At 39.5% G+C, this 17,636-nt stretch overlaps 1 pseudogene; it reads left to right on the top strand.

Moving 5' to 3' along the window:
* LOC107156573 overlaps positions 1 to 17,636 on the top strand; it is a 29,989-nt pseudogene that overhangs the window by 2,998 nt on the left and 9,355 nt on the right.

The following is a 17,636-nucleotide window of genomic DNA, read 5'->3' as shown; positions in this document are numbered from 1 at the left end:
CCTGCATGACCCTGGGTTTCTCAGTCCTATTGGCCAATATGCTTCCTTGAGTTTTCTCAGGTCATCAAGTTGGGTGTCCTCTTGTTGGAGACTGAAATCATCCTGCTAGATGCACACAGACGTCAGGGGACTCAGCTGATCTCTACTTTGGGTTGCAATATCCTTTTACATCCTTCTTCCTCCCACTTTCTTCCTGAAGTTGACTATTTCTTAAAACATATCTCTTTTATTTTATTTTTTAAATAAAAGTCCCTATCTTTTTCAACTTTTATACTGCTTTGGTTTTAACTGTGGCATGTGGATTGGCCCCTCTCTGGGACATTTCATGAATTTTTGTCAAACCACTGACCAGGAACAAAAGTGGTGGTTATGCTCCTGGGGAAGTGAGTGATTTTGAAAAGGTTCCTTATTCTTTCTTCAGTTACATTAAAGCACGATATATTCTGTCAGTGTTTTGAGGGATGAAAAGATAATTTTGCACAAGCATTAATAAGAAGATTAAAAATTTGTAAAATACACAAAGTGTGTGAATAACACATTCACAGATGAAAACCCCTAAAGATGAAAGTATATAAATGATACTCAAATGCACTAGTCTTTAGAGAAGTGAGAATTAAAAGAAAGTATTATTTTACATTACCAATTTGGGAAAATCAGAAATACAGAGAAACCCAGTGTATGCAGGAATGGGCAATAGTTGGACTCCTCCTGCATTGATGTGGTGAAGTGATTAGGGAGAGCTTGTGGCAGTGTCTTATCTAAGTATAGTCACGTTGTGCTTGAAATCCCACTTCTGAACATAATGTCTCCTCAGTTCCACGAGGGAACATACAATGATGTTTGTCACAACAATTTAATGGTCATGAGGTGCTAGAAGCATACCTGATATGTTTACCCTGTGGTAAACAGGTTACCAATTTAGTGAAATGTGGTAAATGCACACTGTAGGGTCCTGTGTAGAGGCCAGACACTGGCTAGATGTAGAGTGGTATGGGAAGGTCTTTAAGAACAAGCTAAATGAAATGCATTCAGCTCGAAGCATTGTTTTCTAATTCTGTGTTACAATTCGAGTTTTACACAAAAGCAACACATTTTAGAAGACCATAGATACAGAAGGATGATACATTAATATATTAAAAAGTAGGGGAAAGGAAAAAACTGGGATAAAAAATCAAATGGTTTGAATAGTTAAATAGAAGAATTGCATGACTGGGAGGGGGGATAGGAAAAAGAAAGAGTGGAATGAACCTGACATAATCTTCCTATATACATATATGAATATGCCACAGTGAATCTCACCATCATGTACATCCACAAGTCCGGGACCCGAATTAAAATAAGATATATTCTATGCTTATATAATTATATCAAAGTGGATTTTACTGTTATGTATAACTAAAAAGAATCAATAAAAATGTGAGAAGGGCATTAGAGTGAATGATACTCATGAGGAAAATAATTAATACAGGAACATTTTAATCAGTAGTTAAGATTCCAAATACAGAACACAATGCACAAAAATGTTGGAAAATATTAAGCTCTGTAGGAAAGAGACTGAACTGGACTAACAAACTGTGCCAGGGATACTTTCTCAAGGAAAAATAATAAATGTATAATGTCATATAAAATATTTCAATTTCTAAGTACAGAATAAAGTACCTGCAACATCAAAGCTGTCTGGTTGGTAATGTCAGGGTTTTTACAAACATTATGAAAGACCATAAGGTAGATTAATTTTTTATATTTCCCAATGGTGGCATTAGTCATTAAAACAAAGTTTAACATCCTTATAACTTAAAAATGTGAAGGCTTAAGCCCTTGAACAGCTTACAACTATCAATTGGCTTACAAATCCATTATTCAATTTATAATAATTTATAGTTCCAAAAATTATGAATAATTACTTACAAAAATATGCACATAATATTAAAATGTATCAGTAATAATATCAGAATAGAGTCCAGGGGAATATACTGCCAATAAAATAAAGAGAAAACTTAAAAAATAAGGCCTATGATACCTTATTCCCTGGTTGCATGTGGGTCACAATTATTAGAGGACCATAAGATGATTAAGACAGGCTCATTCACATATTCGCAGAGTCCAGAAAAAACAGATAATGAGTTGCTCAAGAGAAATGTCCTGGTCCTGGGGCCACATGGAGATTTTGCCCATCAGCTCTTGTACAGGAGAAACTATTTGATACCGTGAACAACATTCTCAGGAGAGTTGTTTTAGTAAATTTTATGAGATTCATAGTACATGTGTGATACTGTCTCTTAAGGAACATGATTATATTAGTCTGAAGTAAGAATTAGGAAAAGTAATTTTATATAACACAACTAGACCTGGACCTGGGATGCAACTATCTGGTTTTCTGACCTTTCTTTGAGATCACTGCCTCTCTTCACAATGTGTACTGATGTTCAGGCCATCTATGTTTCTGTTTTCTAGAACTGATTCTATGATTTTTTAAAAAATTTCATTCACTTTATGGAATTCCCCATATTACACATTTATTTCACTTTTTGGTTATAAATATTCAAGTGTATTTATGACACTAACTTTTAAAATCATTTTGTACTGGTGATTGAACTCATGGAAACTTATCCACTGAGGCACAACCTCAGCCCTTTTTGTATTTTATTTAGAGACAGGGTCTTGCTAAGTTGCCTAGGCCCTTGCTAAATTGCTAAGGCTGGCTGTGAACTTGTGATTCTCGTGCCTCAGCCTTCCAAACCACTGGGATTACAGGCATGTGCCACTGTGTCCAGAATTTTGTGCTAGTTCTAACGTCTATAAATTATATAACAATTTATGCATTTATTTTTCAGATTTGTTGATTTTTTATGAATCTCATTTTACCATATGTTATATTTTCTCATTTGCTGAAATTGTGCAAATACTCTACAACTTACAACAGTTATAGACCAATAAACTCACCGTTGATTGAAAGTATCTTAAGTCAAAAAACATTCAATACACTAAACCTAATGAACATTATAGCTCACTAACACAATGCATTGTGAAATATAGAGTGTTTATAGTATAATATAGAGTGTTTATCCTGATCGTGTGGCTGACTGGGAACTGTGGCTCATTGCTACTGCCCAGCAAGAAGAGGACGTATTGTACTACATATGACTAGTCTGGGGACAGATCAAAACTCAGAGTATAGCTTCTTCTGAATACATGTCATTTTCATGCCATCGTAAAGTTGAAAAATCTTAAGTTGAGTCATGGGAAGTCAGAGATCTGTGTAGAGATAACAGTGAAGACAAAGTTATGCAACTCTTTTACTTTGTTTCTAATTCCACACATATGTCTTTACCTTCCTATGTATGGCTACTAGGAGGGGGACAGAATTATTTGGATTTCACCAAAAATTTAGTTAATGTTGGATGAGGCAGAAATTTTTAAGACTAAACTCACCACTGGTTAGTTGGTGCCAAGCCACAGCTATTCATGGCCAAGTCTAATTTCTTGGGTCTCATTCAGTGTTAGATCCTGAATCATAGTTTGAGTTATCACTCAGTTTCACCTTTTGAACCAGCAATAGTAGATAAAAAAAGCATGTTTTAGACATCTTTGTCGAGTATCAGGTTACCATATTTTTGTGGATTTGCCTCTGTGTCTTTTATTCTATCCACTGGTCTTTATGTCTGTTTTGGTGCCAATACCACACTGTTTTCACTACCCCAGTTACGAGTATGATTTGAGGTCCAGTATTGTGATCTCTCCCGCATTCTCTTTTTGCTCAGGATTGCTTTGCCTATTCTGGGTCTCTTATTTTTCCAAATGAATCCCACAACTGATTTTTGTAGATCTGTGAAGAATCATGGGAATTTTGATGGGGATTGTATTGAATCTGTATAGTGCTTTTGGTAGTTTGGCCATTTAAAAAATATTAATTCAGCCTACCCAAGGAGTATTTTCATCTTCTAAAGTCTCTTCAATTTTTTTCTTCTGTGTTCTATAGTTTTCACTGAGTATGTTTTGCAACACAGACATAGTGGTTATAAATTCTTTAAGTTTCTGCTGATCATGGAAAATTTTGAAAATTTTATCTTCAATTCTGAAGGATAATTTTGCAGAATATAGTAATGTTGGCACTCATTTCAGGGCTAAATGTATATTATTCCAAGCTTTCCTTGTTTTGCTCCCCAAATGAGGTCTGGGTTAAGAAATCCCTGGAAACCTGAATTGTTTTACTTTTAGATATGATCTTATTTTCCTCTGCAGCTTTTAAAATTTTATTCATATTTTGCATATTTGGCATTTTTATTGTAATGTGTCTTGGAGAGGATCTGTTTTTAATCTTGCTTATTTGGGTTCTATATAAATCTTTTGTTTGGGTTTCTATCTCATTCCAAAAATTTTGAAAAGTTTCTAATATTATTTCATTAAAAATGTGCATTGCCTTAGTTTGTGCTTTGGAGTCTTCTTCTACTCCAGTGATTCTTAAATTTGTCACTTAATGTTATCTCAGAATTCTTGAATATTGTGGTCATGGTCTCTTAACATCATTTCTTTATATTTGGCTTTATTTTTAATATTATATACTTTGTTTTCAAGGCCTGATAATCTGTCATAAAAGTGGTCTAGTCCATTGGTGATCCTTTTCATTGAATTTTTAATTTGATTTATTGAGTCTTTCATTTCTAGGATTTCCATTTGATTGTTTTCCAGAATCTCTGTCTCTGTTGAAATGATCTTTCATTTTCTCTCTAAGTTCATTCCTTGAATCTTCTTTTAACTCACTAAAATTTTTATCCATAAATGATCTAAGTCCTTTCTCTGATGTTTTTCTCACCACACCATTAATGAAGTCAATTGTTGGAGTGTTGTGGGCTCTTTGAGGTGTTTTTTTTTGCTTTTCCAAACTGCTCATGTCTCCCCTTCTGTGTGGTTGATTATTGCCTTTTTTATGCCAGAGTCTATTTAGTGAACCTCTTTTTCTTGAGAACCTCAGGCTGGGAAAATATCCTGAGCAAATAGGTATTAACACTTTAACTCACTGTGTGTCATAGGCTTGTTTTGGTTAGCTTTTTCACTGCTGTGACCAAAAGACATGACAAGAAATATTTTAAAGAGGAAAAGTTTATAGGGGCCTATGTTTCAGAGGTCTCAGTTCATAGATGTCTGACTCCATTCCTAAGGGCCTGAGTAGAGGGATAACATCTTGGCAGAACAGTGTGATGGAAGAAAGTGGTTCAGGACAGGACCTCCCAGAAACAAAGAAGAGAGAGAGAGGTGGGGGGTGGGGGGGTAGGGAGAGGGAGATTGTTCTCCTTTCACCAAGGACAAAATATATATCCAATGTCACAGTGACCCATTTCCTCTTTTATACCTAGAGTTCCCACTCAGTTAATCCATTCAATTATATTAATGTACTATTTAGGTTAATATAGAACTCCTTTACCCAGTATCAGCACCACTTTAAGCAAAGACATCGGATCCTATTTATTACAATCACTTCAGAGCAAGCCACATAATATTTAATCTTAGATAAAACCCCCAAACTTTTTGATACTGTTCTCATAATTTCTGTAATCCAGGTATAAACTTGTGGTAAAGTTTTGGAATAGGATGAAAATGTAGTTGTTAATATAGTAACTTTTATGAGATATTATAAATGGCTGAAAAGGCAAGGAGAGAAATATTGGGCAAAAGAAGAATAAAAGAAAAAGAAAGAGGGAGATAAAGAAAGAAAGAACAAAATAATACATACCATGGGTAAAGGAGGAAAAAGGTGGATGGGGTGGAATTTGAGACAGTAGCAGGTAAGGTAAGAGAGACCAGAACCCATAAAACAGCAAGTGTAAACCTGAGCTAGCAAAACAAATAGAATAATTGCAATTAGGGCTTTAAAACATTAGAAGAAAAACAATTAAATGGGTTGAGGGCACAATGTCAAATACTATGGTAACAAATACCAAATCCAGATCAGGAATGATATGTGTATGATCAAAGTTGACATTACAATTATTTTTAGTAAACCATGTCAAAGGGAAGAAAATTGTTATTGAGTCTTGGTCTGGATTTCGTCAGAATTTAAGATCTTTAAAAGATGTCCATCACTGGTTAACATTGGATCTTCCCAAAGGTGCTGGGGCATAGGAGCCACTCCCCTAGTTGCTGTGGTCCTCCCACCAGCTGGTTCTTTGTTGTCAGCTCAGCGACCTGAGGCTGGATGCTCAGAGGTTATGACTTTGTGTCTGTTGATTGTTTCTATTGTACACAGAAGCTCAGACTGCAGGGCTCTGGGATGTCACTTTATCACAGGTCACCATGCACCTGCTCCCATCCACAGGGTCCTATTCAAAGTGGCATAGAGCCTGGTTGCCATCTGCAAATGTGGGACTTGTGGTTGTGGGTTCTCTGCAGGTTGTCTGTGTGCAGAAGTCCCCTGTCTAACTGACACAGATCACTGGAGTACTCTCTCTGCTACCAGAAAAAGACTCAGTCAGGTCAACTGAGTTCTAGTTCCCACTGCCTGGTCACCCTCCTGTGAGCTGCCCAGGGAAGAGATAGTCATCCCACATATGCCCAAACTCTCACTGGTTGGATGCCAGCCAACTGTGATGTCCAGGATTGAGATTGCCTTTCTGCCTGATTCTGAATTCTCATTTCACCACCATGAATTGTGGACATCAAGTAGATATCTGCCCAGGCTTCTGTGGAGGCTTGAGAAATGCTGTGAGGTTTGCACTTCTGGGAGTTTTTGGTTCTTTGTTCTACTCAACTCCAGATTTAAATCTTTTTTAACCATTTTTTTTCTGGTGTCCTTCTATCTTTGAACACAAGGGATAGTGTTTTTTTTTTTTCATCTTCAACGTAGTTTCTGATTGTTCACCCTCCTTATCAGGCAAGTGTGTAAATGCCTGTACATACAGAACCTCTTCCATATACTTTGTTTTTGAGAAAAAAGAAAAAGTTTTATTGATTTGCTGGCAAAGGAGAATCACAGGGGACTCCTGTCTCAGAGCCTGTGATTCTGCCCATCAGCAGGAGCAGGGTTTTGTAAAGACGTAATTCAGGACATGAGATTGGAGAGGAGAGATGAGGAAGGAGAAAATCAGGGAAAAGAAGATCAGGGAGGATAAAGTTAGGGAAAAGAAAAGGGAGGAGAAGATCAGGGAAAAGAGGGTTGGGGAAAAGAAAAAAAAACATGTAAATTTCAAAGTGACAAGGCACAGAATCAGAGCATCAGGTGACCCCCTGTTACGTTTCCCCAGTGACAATTTCCAACTTCATTTCTATGGACACTGTATGAGGACATCTCCAGGCTACTTCTTGCTGAAAAGGGGTGATAAGGGGATCTCTGGAATGGAAGGTTTTACTTGTTGCCATTCTACCTTCTGGATTTCTGTTCCCAGTTGCAAAGGGTGGAACAGCAACAGAGAAGTGAATGGAGACCCATACACAAGGGCAATGATGAAGAGGGTCATCAGAATGAGGAAGAGAAGACCTAGTGAAATAGACTTACTGTCTCTCAGTATCCAAGAGAAGACACTACAGAACCAGTCAGTTAGGACTATCCCCAACCCATCCAAAAGGGCTGTGTGGGGTCTAGCTTCTGTTGTAGCCAGGTTGCTTGTCGCCTGATCTTTTCAATCCTGGTCTCCACCTGTGAGGAGGCATTAATATTAATGCAGCGAGATTTATTAGCTATGGCAGAATCTCCCCCTTGTTCATCTAATAGAGAGTTTAATGCCATGTAGCTACCTAGAACTATCTTTACCAAGGAGCCCAGAGAAGTCTGTTAGTTTGAGATGGACAAGGCTATCTCATTGGCTGAGGTGATCAAAGTTTTTGACAGATTTTGGAGGACCCAATGGTGTGCCCCATTGGTGTACCTATTGTTGTATGACCACAGTGTATCCTGGTCACTGGCCATTCTCCATGTAGCTGCTCCCATTTGTGAAGATGTCCCAGTCCTGCTGTGTAGGCTGATCAGAATCAGACAAGTCCAATCTGCTAGTATAGATAGTTTCTAAAATTTCTAGGCAATTATATTTTATTATCATCTAATGGCAGCAGTGTTGCTGAATTTAACATGGACACAAGTTTAAGGTTGACAGTTTGGTTGTCTAGTGGGATGGCCTGATACCTCCCCATCCTCCAAGCAGTCAGCCAGTAGCCACCCTCCTGTCCTTGTAGGACCAAGATTTGGTGAAGGACAAAAAACACAGTGATGGGTTGTCCTAGAGAGAATGTTTCAGTCTCCTGTAGCAAATCACAAGTGGCAGCTACTGCCTGTGAGCAGAGGTACATTTTGGCTGTGTGGTCCAGATGTTTTATTACCAGTTCCCTGGTCATGGTGTATCTCCCAGTGTCTGTAAGAGAACTCGAAGGCTGAACCTTGTTTCTCATGCACATATAATCTGAATTCCTTTTGTAAACCAGGAAGACCTAGGGCAGGGGCTGTCAAGAGGCAATGTTTTAACTTCTCAGAAGGAGTTTGGCATTCTGGGGTCCAAATAAAAGGTTCTATTTCTGTTTCTTTTGATGCCTCATACAAGGGCTTTTCTGTTAATCCAAAGTTAGGGATTGAGATACAGTGAAATGCTGTCATTCCCAGGAACCCACATAACTAGGTCCAGTTTCTGGGTTCCCTAAGGCTCAAGATTGCCAGCTTTCAGAATGCCAGCACACTTCAGGTCCCTTGGCTAAGCTGAAATCCCAGGTAAGTCACTTGTTTGTAAGTTTGGGCCTTTTTAGTGGACACATTTATCTGCATGAATCTAGATGATTTAGAGCAGCAATAGTATTGGAAAGACAATGTTCATAGTTTGGGGTAGGTATAAGCAGGTCATCCACATATTTCAAGAGAATTCCCTGATCCACCTGTAGCCCTTGGAAATCTTGTGCCAGGAATTCATTAAACAGAGTAGGAGAGTTTTTAAATCCCTGAGGTAGGGAGGTACAATGATACTGGGTAGCTACTTTGGTATTTGGGTCTTGCCATTCAAAAGCCAATAGTAATTGGAACTGCCTTTCCAGATGGATGCAAAATAATGCCCCTTTTAAACCCAGCTCTGTGAACCTGCCATGGTTACCTGGCATGGGAATCCACAGGGTGCATGGAGTAAGTACTGAGGGATGAATGTCCTGCATAATATTATCTATAGCTCTCAAGTCTTGCAAAAATTGGCACTCATCAGTGTGAGGTTTCTTTTTAAAATTTTTTTTTTCATACATGTAGATGGACAGAATGCCTTTATTTTATTTGTTTATTTTTACATGGTGCTGAGGATTCAACCCAGTGCCTTGTGCATGCTAGGCAAGCACTCTACCACTGAGCTACAGCCCCAATCCAGTGTAAAGTTTCTTAATGGGCAGGATAGGTGTACTGCAGGGGGGCTGACAAGGCTGAATCAACTCCTATTTTAAAAACATCTAGAAGTAGCAGAATTCCTATTAGTCCCTCTCTTTTAAGAGGGTACTCTTATTTATTTATTTATTAAAGGAAGGTTATCCCCTCCTTAAACAAGATCTTGATGGGAGTAAATTTAATGGTCCTCCTTGAAGTCCCATCAGCACATACAGTTTTATTCACTTTTCTGATGACCTTCAATGTTTTGGGTTCAGTTTCCTTTCCTTGATTAGCAAGCAAAAGCTGGGGCCAGAGTGCATTTTCAGGGGGCACTTGCAGATGAAGCTGTTGCTTTTTGGGTGAGAATGTTATCTGTGCATTTAATTTACATAACAAATGTCATCCCAGGAGAGGGATTGGGCAATCTGGCACATACAAAAAAACTGTGCCTTAGTTTTTTTTCTCTCAGTTTACAACAAGGGGCAGGAGCAATGGATGAGGCTCTGTGTGGCCTGTCACTCCAACTACTGCCACCATGTCAGTGCTTAAGGAGGTCAATTTAGAATTTACAACAGAATAACTGGCACTGGTGTCCACCAGAAAGCCATCAGCTGGGTCTTCACTGTCAACTGTACTCAGGGCTCCTCTGTGGCTGTTGGTAAGAGGCCTCCAACAAGGTCTGGAGCCCCAAGCACTGTCACTTGTCACCTGAGCCTTGGATTTGGGAAAACATTTATTTTTTTCAGGGGAGTGATCTGAGCCTGGGGACATTCACTTCCTTGGACAGTCCTTTTTCCAATGTCCTTCATTACACTAGGCAAACTGGTTTTGCTTTAATGGTTGGTGCCCATTCCTGTTCCTTCCTTTGGATTGTCTTAAGGCTCCCTTTGCAGGGGTTGCAGTAAATCAGATGCTGGTTTTCATTTCTGCTTCTCTCAGGAATCGTATACCTTAAAGGCAATAACGCCAGATGTGAGGGGTTCATACCAACTGCCCCTTTTCCACCTGCTGATGTTTCCTTCTTGTGTCTGAAGCACTTTGTCCAGTGGTTTTCAGTGGCTTCTCCATCTGCATCTATGTATTTCCTCTATGCTTGATGAACTCACTCTAAAAATTCCAATGGGCCCTAATTGATATTTTCCTGAATCTTATTTAAAATTTTCTGCTTGAGTACTCCCCTCCTGAGTCCCACCAAAAGACATGTCTGATAATGATGAATCATTGCGCTGTCTGCCCCCTAAATTGGGGCCCAATTGGGCTCCCTGCTAGGAATAGCTTCTGCTGGTGCAGGGCTGTGATGAGAGTCCTCATAATGGAGCCTCAGAACTTCTTCCCTTGCCCTCTCTATCACTCCTCAGTGCCCATCAGCTGTGGGTAACATAGTAAGCAGAGTTTGTAGGTCTGCCCAGATGGGGTGGTGAGTGGCAAAAATGGCAGTAAACAACTCACCCATTTTCAGTGAGTCTTCTTGATAGGCTGCATTTGAATTTTCCCAATTCATCAAGTCAGAGGTCAAGAAGAGACTGTAAGTCCAGGGATACCCAGCTGGTCGCCCATGTGCATTTATGCTGATGGGGTATTGCCTTAGGGGGAATTGGCCTGCCCCAACAATGGGTACTTCCCATCAAAAGGAGTGCCATGGTGGATTTTAGATGGGGAGACCATCCCTCACCCTGAGTCACCCCGTGATGCCAATAGTGGGAGCCCCTCTTCCTCCACCTTCCCTTCGTGTGCACTTTTAATTTACATAACAAATATCACCCCAGGAGAGGGATCTTCTTATGGGACAAAGGGAGCAAGTGGGAGTCAGAGGTATTGCCAGACCAGCCGGCTGGTCATGCTCCAGGTTAGAGTTAGGATCTCAGTGGCTTGTTAGATTCAGGTTCATCAAATCTCCTCAACTCTCTCTACTGACTCTCTGCTATCTTCACACACTCAAGGCTGTGCCTCTCTTTGCACCATCATCTTATTCCCTGGATGTTCACTCAGCTGCTGGGACAGTCCCTCAGTCTCTCCCTTTACTCCCAGGAACAGCTCCTCTGGTTTGGTCCAAGGCAAAGTCACACCCTCTCTCAATTTCTCTCATCCCCCAAAAAACTCCCCAACCACCTTGTATCTTCAACATGGAAGTCGGGGTTGTTTGAAGTGCCAGACCTGCCCAAGAAATCTGCAGTAGGGTCTGCTCTCAGGACCTGCCATGGTCACCAAATTTGTAAACAAAATCTTGGTCCTCATCCTCGATGCCAATCCAATAATGAAGACAAGGTTTCCAGAAAAGGAAAATGTTTTGTTGCTTTGCTAGCAGGGGAGAAGCACATGGGACCCCTGTCCCAGAGCCTGTGATTCTCTCTTCCATATACTTTACCCCTGTAGATCAGCTTTGACTGCAAGATTGTATAAAGTCATTCAAAGGTCAGACTGTGTTATAGTAGCACACCTTTCTCTTAGACAGATGTATATCTATAGGTGGCCCAGTCAGCCAGGATCTTTCTTCTCACGATAATACAGATATGACCGACAGAACTCGACCCATGTCTTAGGGCAAATAACAGGTACAAAAACCAGAGAGAGACAAGAAAGAGGATCACTGAAAACATGGCTGGCAGATGGGATCGTTTGAAACAGACCTACAGGTACAAATTTCTTCCACTTAATTTACCTCTGACAGACCAACTCCAACTCCAAGATTGTACAATAATTCAGATACCAGGCTCTCTGCATGCACACTGGGGGACTCATGAGATGGACAAGGGTGTTATGACTTCCCTGAGTTCAGTTTACTTTCTCTCAACGTGGGCCACAGTGGGGCAACCTGTACTACACAGGAGGAGAGGGGGGAGCTCCCTGAAGCAAAAAGAGCTTTAGCAGCTGCTGGGGTTGTGCCTCAGTCCCTTGTTTTACTCCCAGGAATAGCATCTCTGGTTCAAATGAGGCAGACACCCATCTCCTAACTCTCCAGCAGTTGGCTCTCAAGTTTGCCAGCCATGTTGTGTCCTCAGCATGAAAGTGGGGTTCCTTGGAGAGCCAGGCCTGCCCAGAAAAGCTGGGCAGAGGTGGCTCTGGTGTACATCTGGGGTGCCATATTTGTTGCTATAAACTCAGTCCTTGTCCCTGATGCTAATCCAATAAGGAGAACACAATTTTGAGAAAAAAGGAAAAAGTTTTATTTCTTTTCTAGCAAAGGAGACACACAGGGAACTCCTATCTCAGGGGCTGTGATTCTCTAGTTGCATTTTCTTGATTAGTGATGTTGAGCACATTTTCATATGATTTTAGGCTATTTGTGTACCTGTAGGGAAATGTCTATTCAAAACTTTGCTTACTTTTAAGAAATTATATCCAAAACCATTGACATGTTTTATCCAAATCCACCATGTTGTATCCAAATTATATCCAAATCCACCTATGCTCCCTTATAGGAATTTTACATTTTTAGATCTTATGTTTTGGTATGCAATTAATTTGATTTAATTTTCATATACGTTATAAGGTAAGGGTCAACTTATATCTCTTGCCTGTGGATATCCAGTTTACCCAGAACCATTTGTTGAAGTGACTCTCCATTCTCATTTGGATAGTCTTGTCCAAATGACCTGACCAGGCATGCAAAGAGTTACTACTGGGCTGTTTATATGGTGGTATTCATCCTCATGTCTGTCTTATGCCAGTCCCACACTGTCTTTAGTTCTGTAATAGGCTTTGAAATCAGGGAGTGTGAGGCTTCATTATTAATTTAGTTTTGACTCTTTGGGGCCCTTTGAGATTCCAAATGGAATTTAGGATGAGAGGTCATAATTGTTCTTATTCTAGGCAAATTCAGTGGGCCTACTTCAGGAAATATTTTCTCCAAAGAGGATTTCCTTTTGTCTTCTTACCACTTCAGGGGTTCAGGTTCAGCCTGATGGTTTAGGACTTAACTCTCACTTTCTTGCTATTTCAAGGATGATCATGCCTCTAACAGATGTCCTAGGGGAATTCATTGCATCCCTGAATTCTTTTAATTTTGCACATCTGGACTGGCTCCCTGAAACTCTCAGTTGCTGGCTGCTCTATTTTCTGCTGTTTTGGAGTTAGTGGTCTACTTTTTGGGCTTGAAGTCTGTACCCTGGAAGCCCGATTCTCTGGTGCCCTGTTGTGTCTCCATCTCTCCTCTGCTATAGAAGCTCCAAGGTCAGCTTTTGTGTTTCCATGTGTTCCTTAGTCGTGTATCTTGCTTTTCTTAAAAATACTTTTAGTTGTAGATGGACACAGTACCTGTATTCAATTTATTTATTTGTATGTGGTGCTGAGTATCCAACCCAGTGTCTCACACATGCCAGGCAATTGTCCAGCCACTGAGCTACAAACCCAGCCCTCTGTTTGCTTCTGAAGGAGTGTGGGTGGAGATCTCCATTCTCAGTCAAACAGAGCCCCAGAGAACATGTCCCATCTGTGTTCTGCTTTTGCAGTATGAGCTCTTAGGTTTCTGAGAGAAAAACAGAATCCTAGATTCCAGAGTTTTACATGTAACTACCCTTCAAAACACCCCTGCCATCCTGCAGGAGATAATTATAAAGAGAGCCAGGTCAGTGTAAACAAGATAATAAGACTATAATTTTCTTTACAACCTGACTACAATTTTTAAACACAAACAATTTTCTGACTGGCACATGGGAAAAGGTGGAAGATATTCATTCTCATGGCAATGCCCCAAACAAAAACGAAAACAAAACCCCTTAATATGTTATAAAACTCAGACTTGACCATGAAACACTGAAGAGTGGTGGATGCAGGGATTGGAGGAGAAAGTCATTAAGGAGTGACATTCTGGAGGAACAGGTGGAGGAGAAAGCTTGCCAAATACAGACAGTGAGGTTCTGACATTACTGGTGGCAGGGCAGGGAGAATGGAGTACAGAATCCTCACAAATAAAGGGCAAGTAAAGGGTACTTGACCTGGTCAGGTAAGGTGGTGCATGCCTGTAATCTCAGTGCCTCAGGAGGCGCAGGCAGGAGAATTCCACAACCTGAGCAACTAAGGGAGGCTCTAAGCAACTTGGTGAGTTCCTGACTCAAAATAAAATTTAAAATGGCTAGGGATGTGCTCAGTGGTTAAGCACCTCTGGTTTTAATCCCCATCACACCTCCCATCCAAATGCACTTGACCTACTAATTTTCAGTAAGAACAGAGACAATGGTGCTAAAAAGTAGAAAAAATCTCTCTAGACTTATTTATTCTTGTTATGCTTGCTTGGAAATGAGGGTCTCTGGTACTACTGATCCTAAATGTGAAACTGACCAGGCTCCAGGATCACACATTGGAAAAAAGTCCAAGAAAAATTAGACTTGGGCAGGAACAGCTGTGATATTGGGAAGAAAGTCTAACCATCAGTAAATTCAACCTTAAGCACTGCTTCCTTGTTCAAGGTTAACTAGATATTTGGTGAAATCCAAATGATAACCTCTCCACTTTAGCAATGATACAGAGAAAAGAGACTGTACAAGTCTGGTTAAAAAAAATACAAGGCTGAGTTGCATAACTCAGCCTCCACTATTATCTACATACAGAAGGTCCCTGACTTACCATGGTTTGACTTATAATTTTTCAGCTTTACAGAGGTGTGAAAATGATATGCATTCAGAAGGAGCTGTATTTTGAATTTTGATCTTTTTCCAGGCTTAGTGATATGCAGTAGAGTACTTTCTCTAGATGCTGCCCAGAGGCTGTGAGCTACAGTTCCCAGGCAGCCACATGACCACAAGAGTGAGCAGTCCAATACTCTGCAGTGTAGTGTGTTGGTAAGCTGTAAAGTTCAGTAGGTTTGGTGTATTGAATGCATTCTTGACTTGAGATGTTTTCAACTTATGATGGGTTTATTGGGCTGTAAGCCCACCCTAAACTGCATAGCATTTCATTGGCACATCATTGGTGTATGATATTTGGCACACCAGAAAATATTTATAACACATTTGTGCAAAAGGGGACCCATACAAAAATCAACAAATAAAAAAAATCAGAAAACCCAGACATAAGAACTATCAGAAAATTATTTTAAAAGTACTATACATACACTTGGAAATTTATAAACAAAAAACAAAACAAATGGGTAAATATGAGGAATCTCAAAAATGAAGGGAATTTTGAAAAATCTCATGAGTCTGAAAAGCAAAAACAGCAGATGACCTGAACAAGAGAAGTAACACTGTGAAGAAAGAGAGTCAGTAGAAAAGAGAGTCAATAAAAGATAACTTAGAGGAAAATGGCTCAGGAATTAAAATATCTCCATAGAGCATCCATGGCTTGTGCTGTAATAATTGTACTAGAAATTCAACCCAGAGGTGCTTTACCAATGAGCTGCAACCCCAGCCTTCCATTCCCTTTTTTATTTTGCAATGGGGTCTTGCTAAGTCGCTAAAGATGACTTTGAATTCATGATCCTCCTGCCTCAGCCTCCGGAGCCTCCTGAGGTGCTGGGATTACAGGTGTGTGCCTCTGTGCCCAACCGGAAATGAAAGTTGTTTAACTAACGATTATTTTTCCCCCAAGTTAATGAAAACTATCAATTAAAGAATCCTAGTAAGGGATGGGAGGTAGCTCAGTAGAGTGGAGCCCTTGCCTAGCATGCATGAGGCCCTAGATTCTGATAGCATCACACACAAAACAATTAACAAGCAAACAACTCCCCCCAGACACCCCAAATGCCTTCGGATCCTAGTGAATCCCAAGGAGAATAAATACAAATAAAAATATGTCACAGAGTGTCAAAGTCAAACTGTTGAAAAACAAAGATAAGGAAAAACCTGAGAAGTAGCCATGACAGAGCACACACATGGGAACATTGAGAGGGACTGCAGTCGGCTTTTCTTCAGAAATGTAAACTAGCATGTAATGGAGCAGAGGAGGCCTTTGAAATGCTCAGACCTGACCAATAAAAGCAACCCACCTATTAGAATTATACATCTATCAAAATATCTTTAAAAATAAAGAGTAATAAAGACATTTTATGATGACTGGAAGCTGAGGGGATTTGTTGCCAGTAGACCTATTGAAAAATGCTAAGGGATGCCCACAACCTAGCTACTTGGGAGGCTGAGGCAGGATGATCTGTTTAAGGCCTTAAGGCCAGCGTGAACAACTTACTACAACCCTACCCCAAAGTAAGTAAGTAAGTAAATCAATAAATATATAAATGTTTTGGAAGTACACTTCAGTGTTTGCATGCTTGTCTAGCATGTGTGAAGCCCTAGGTTCAATCCATACTACAGAAAGAAACCTAGAAATGTAAAGAGAATACAAGTTATGAAATCAGGTATACAAGACTGGAAAGAATTGGCAATATTAAATGTGTAGAATTTTTGTAATGATAAAACATTTCATATAGAAGATTCAAAATTGTAAATGTTAATGAACTTAATAACAAAATTTTAAAATTCATAATGAAAAAATTGATAGAAACAAAAGGAGAAATAATTACATCAAAATCCTGGTTGGGAGATTTTTTTTAAAGCATACCTTCTCTCAGCAATTCACACTAAGTAAACAAAATCAGTGAGGATAGAGAAGACTTGGACAATCATATCAATCAACATGACCAAATACATACCTATTAGACATCATACCTGACCAAATTCTGAATAGATGTTTTCTTCCAACACATACTGAGTATTCTTTGTTGTAGGTCACATGTTGGGCTGCAAAAGAAGTTTCCATGAATATGGAACGACTGAGATCACTGAGTATGTTCTCTGATCACAATGCAAATGGATTTGGAATCAATAACAATAAGACATCTATAAAATAGTTAGAATATTTGAAAATTAAGCAGCACCTTAAAAAGGATAATAAAATTGACATCTCCTAAGCAAGAATGATTAAGAAGCTGGGCCCAGTGGTACACACCTTTACTCAAAGTTACTGGGGAGGCTGAGGCAGGAGGATTACAAGTTCCAGGCCAGCCTAGGCAACTTAGTGAGAAGCTCTCTCAATAGATAATTAGGACTGGGAATGTAGCTCAGTGGTAAAGCAACCCTGGGTTGAAATCCCAGTACCAAAATAATAATAATAATAATAATCACCACATAACCAGTATTAATAATTAAAGACATTACTGCAGACTCTATTATTAAAAGGATAAGATGGGAATACAATGAAAATCTTCATGGTAATATATTTGAAAATATAAATTACTTGAAAAAAATACTTAAAGAACACAACTTTACTGAAACTGAGACAAGAAGTAAGTGAACATCTGAATAGCTCCTGGGCAATTCGCTATTAAAACAATATATATTGAACACGTAGTAAATAAAATAAAGTAAAATAATAGTTCTACTACATA

Source organism: Marmota marmota, unplaced genomic scaffold (genome assembly GCF_001458135.2).
Source record: "Marmota marmota marmota unplaced genomic scaffold, marMar, whole genome shotgun sequence".
Lineage (NCBI taxonomy): Eukaryota > Metazoa > Chordata > Mammalia > Rodentia > Sciuridae > Marmota > Marmota marmota.
Note: the sequence above shows the minus strand (reverse complement) of the source record. Positions and strands in the feature narration are given on the sequence as shown.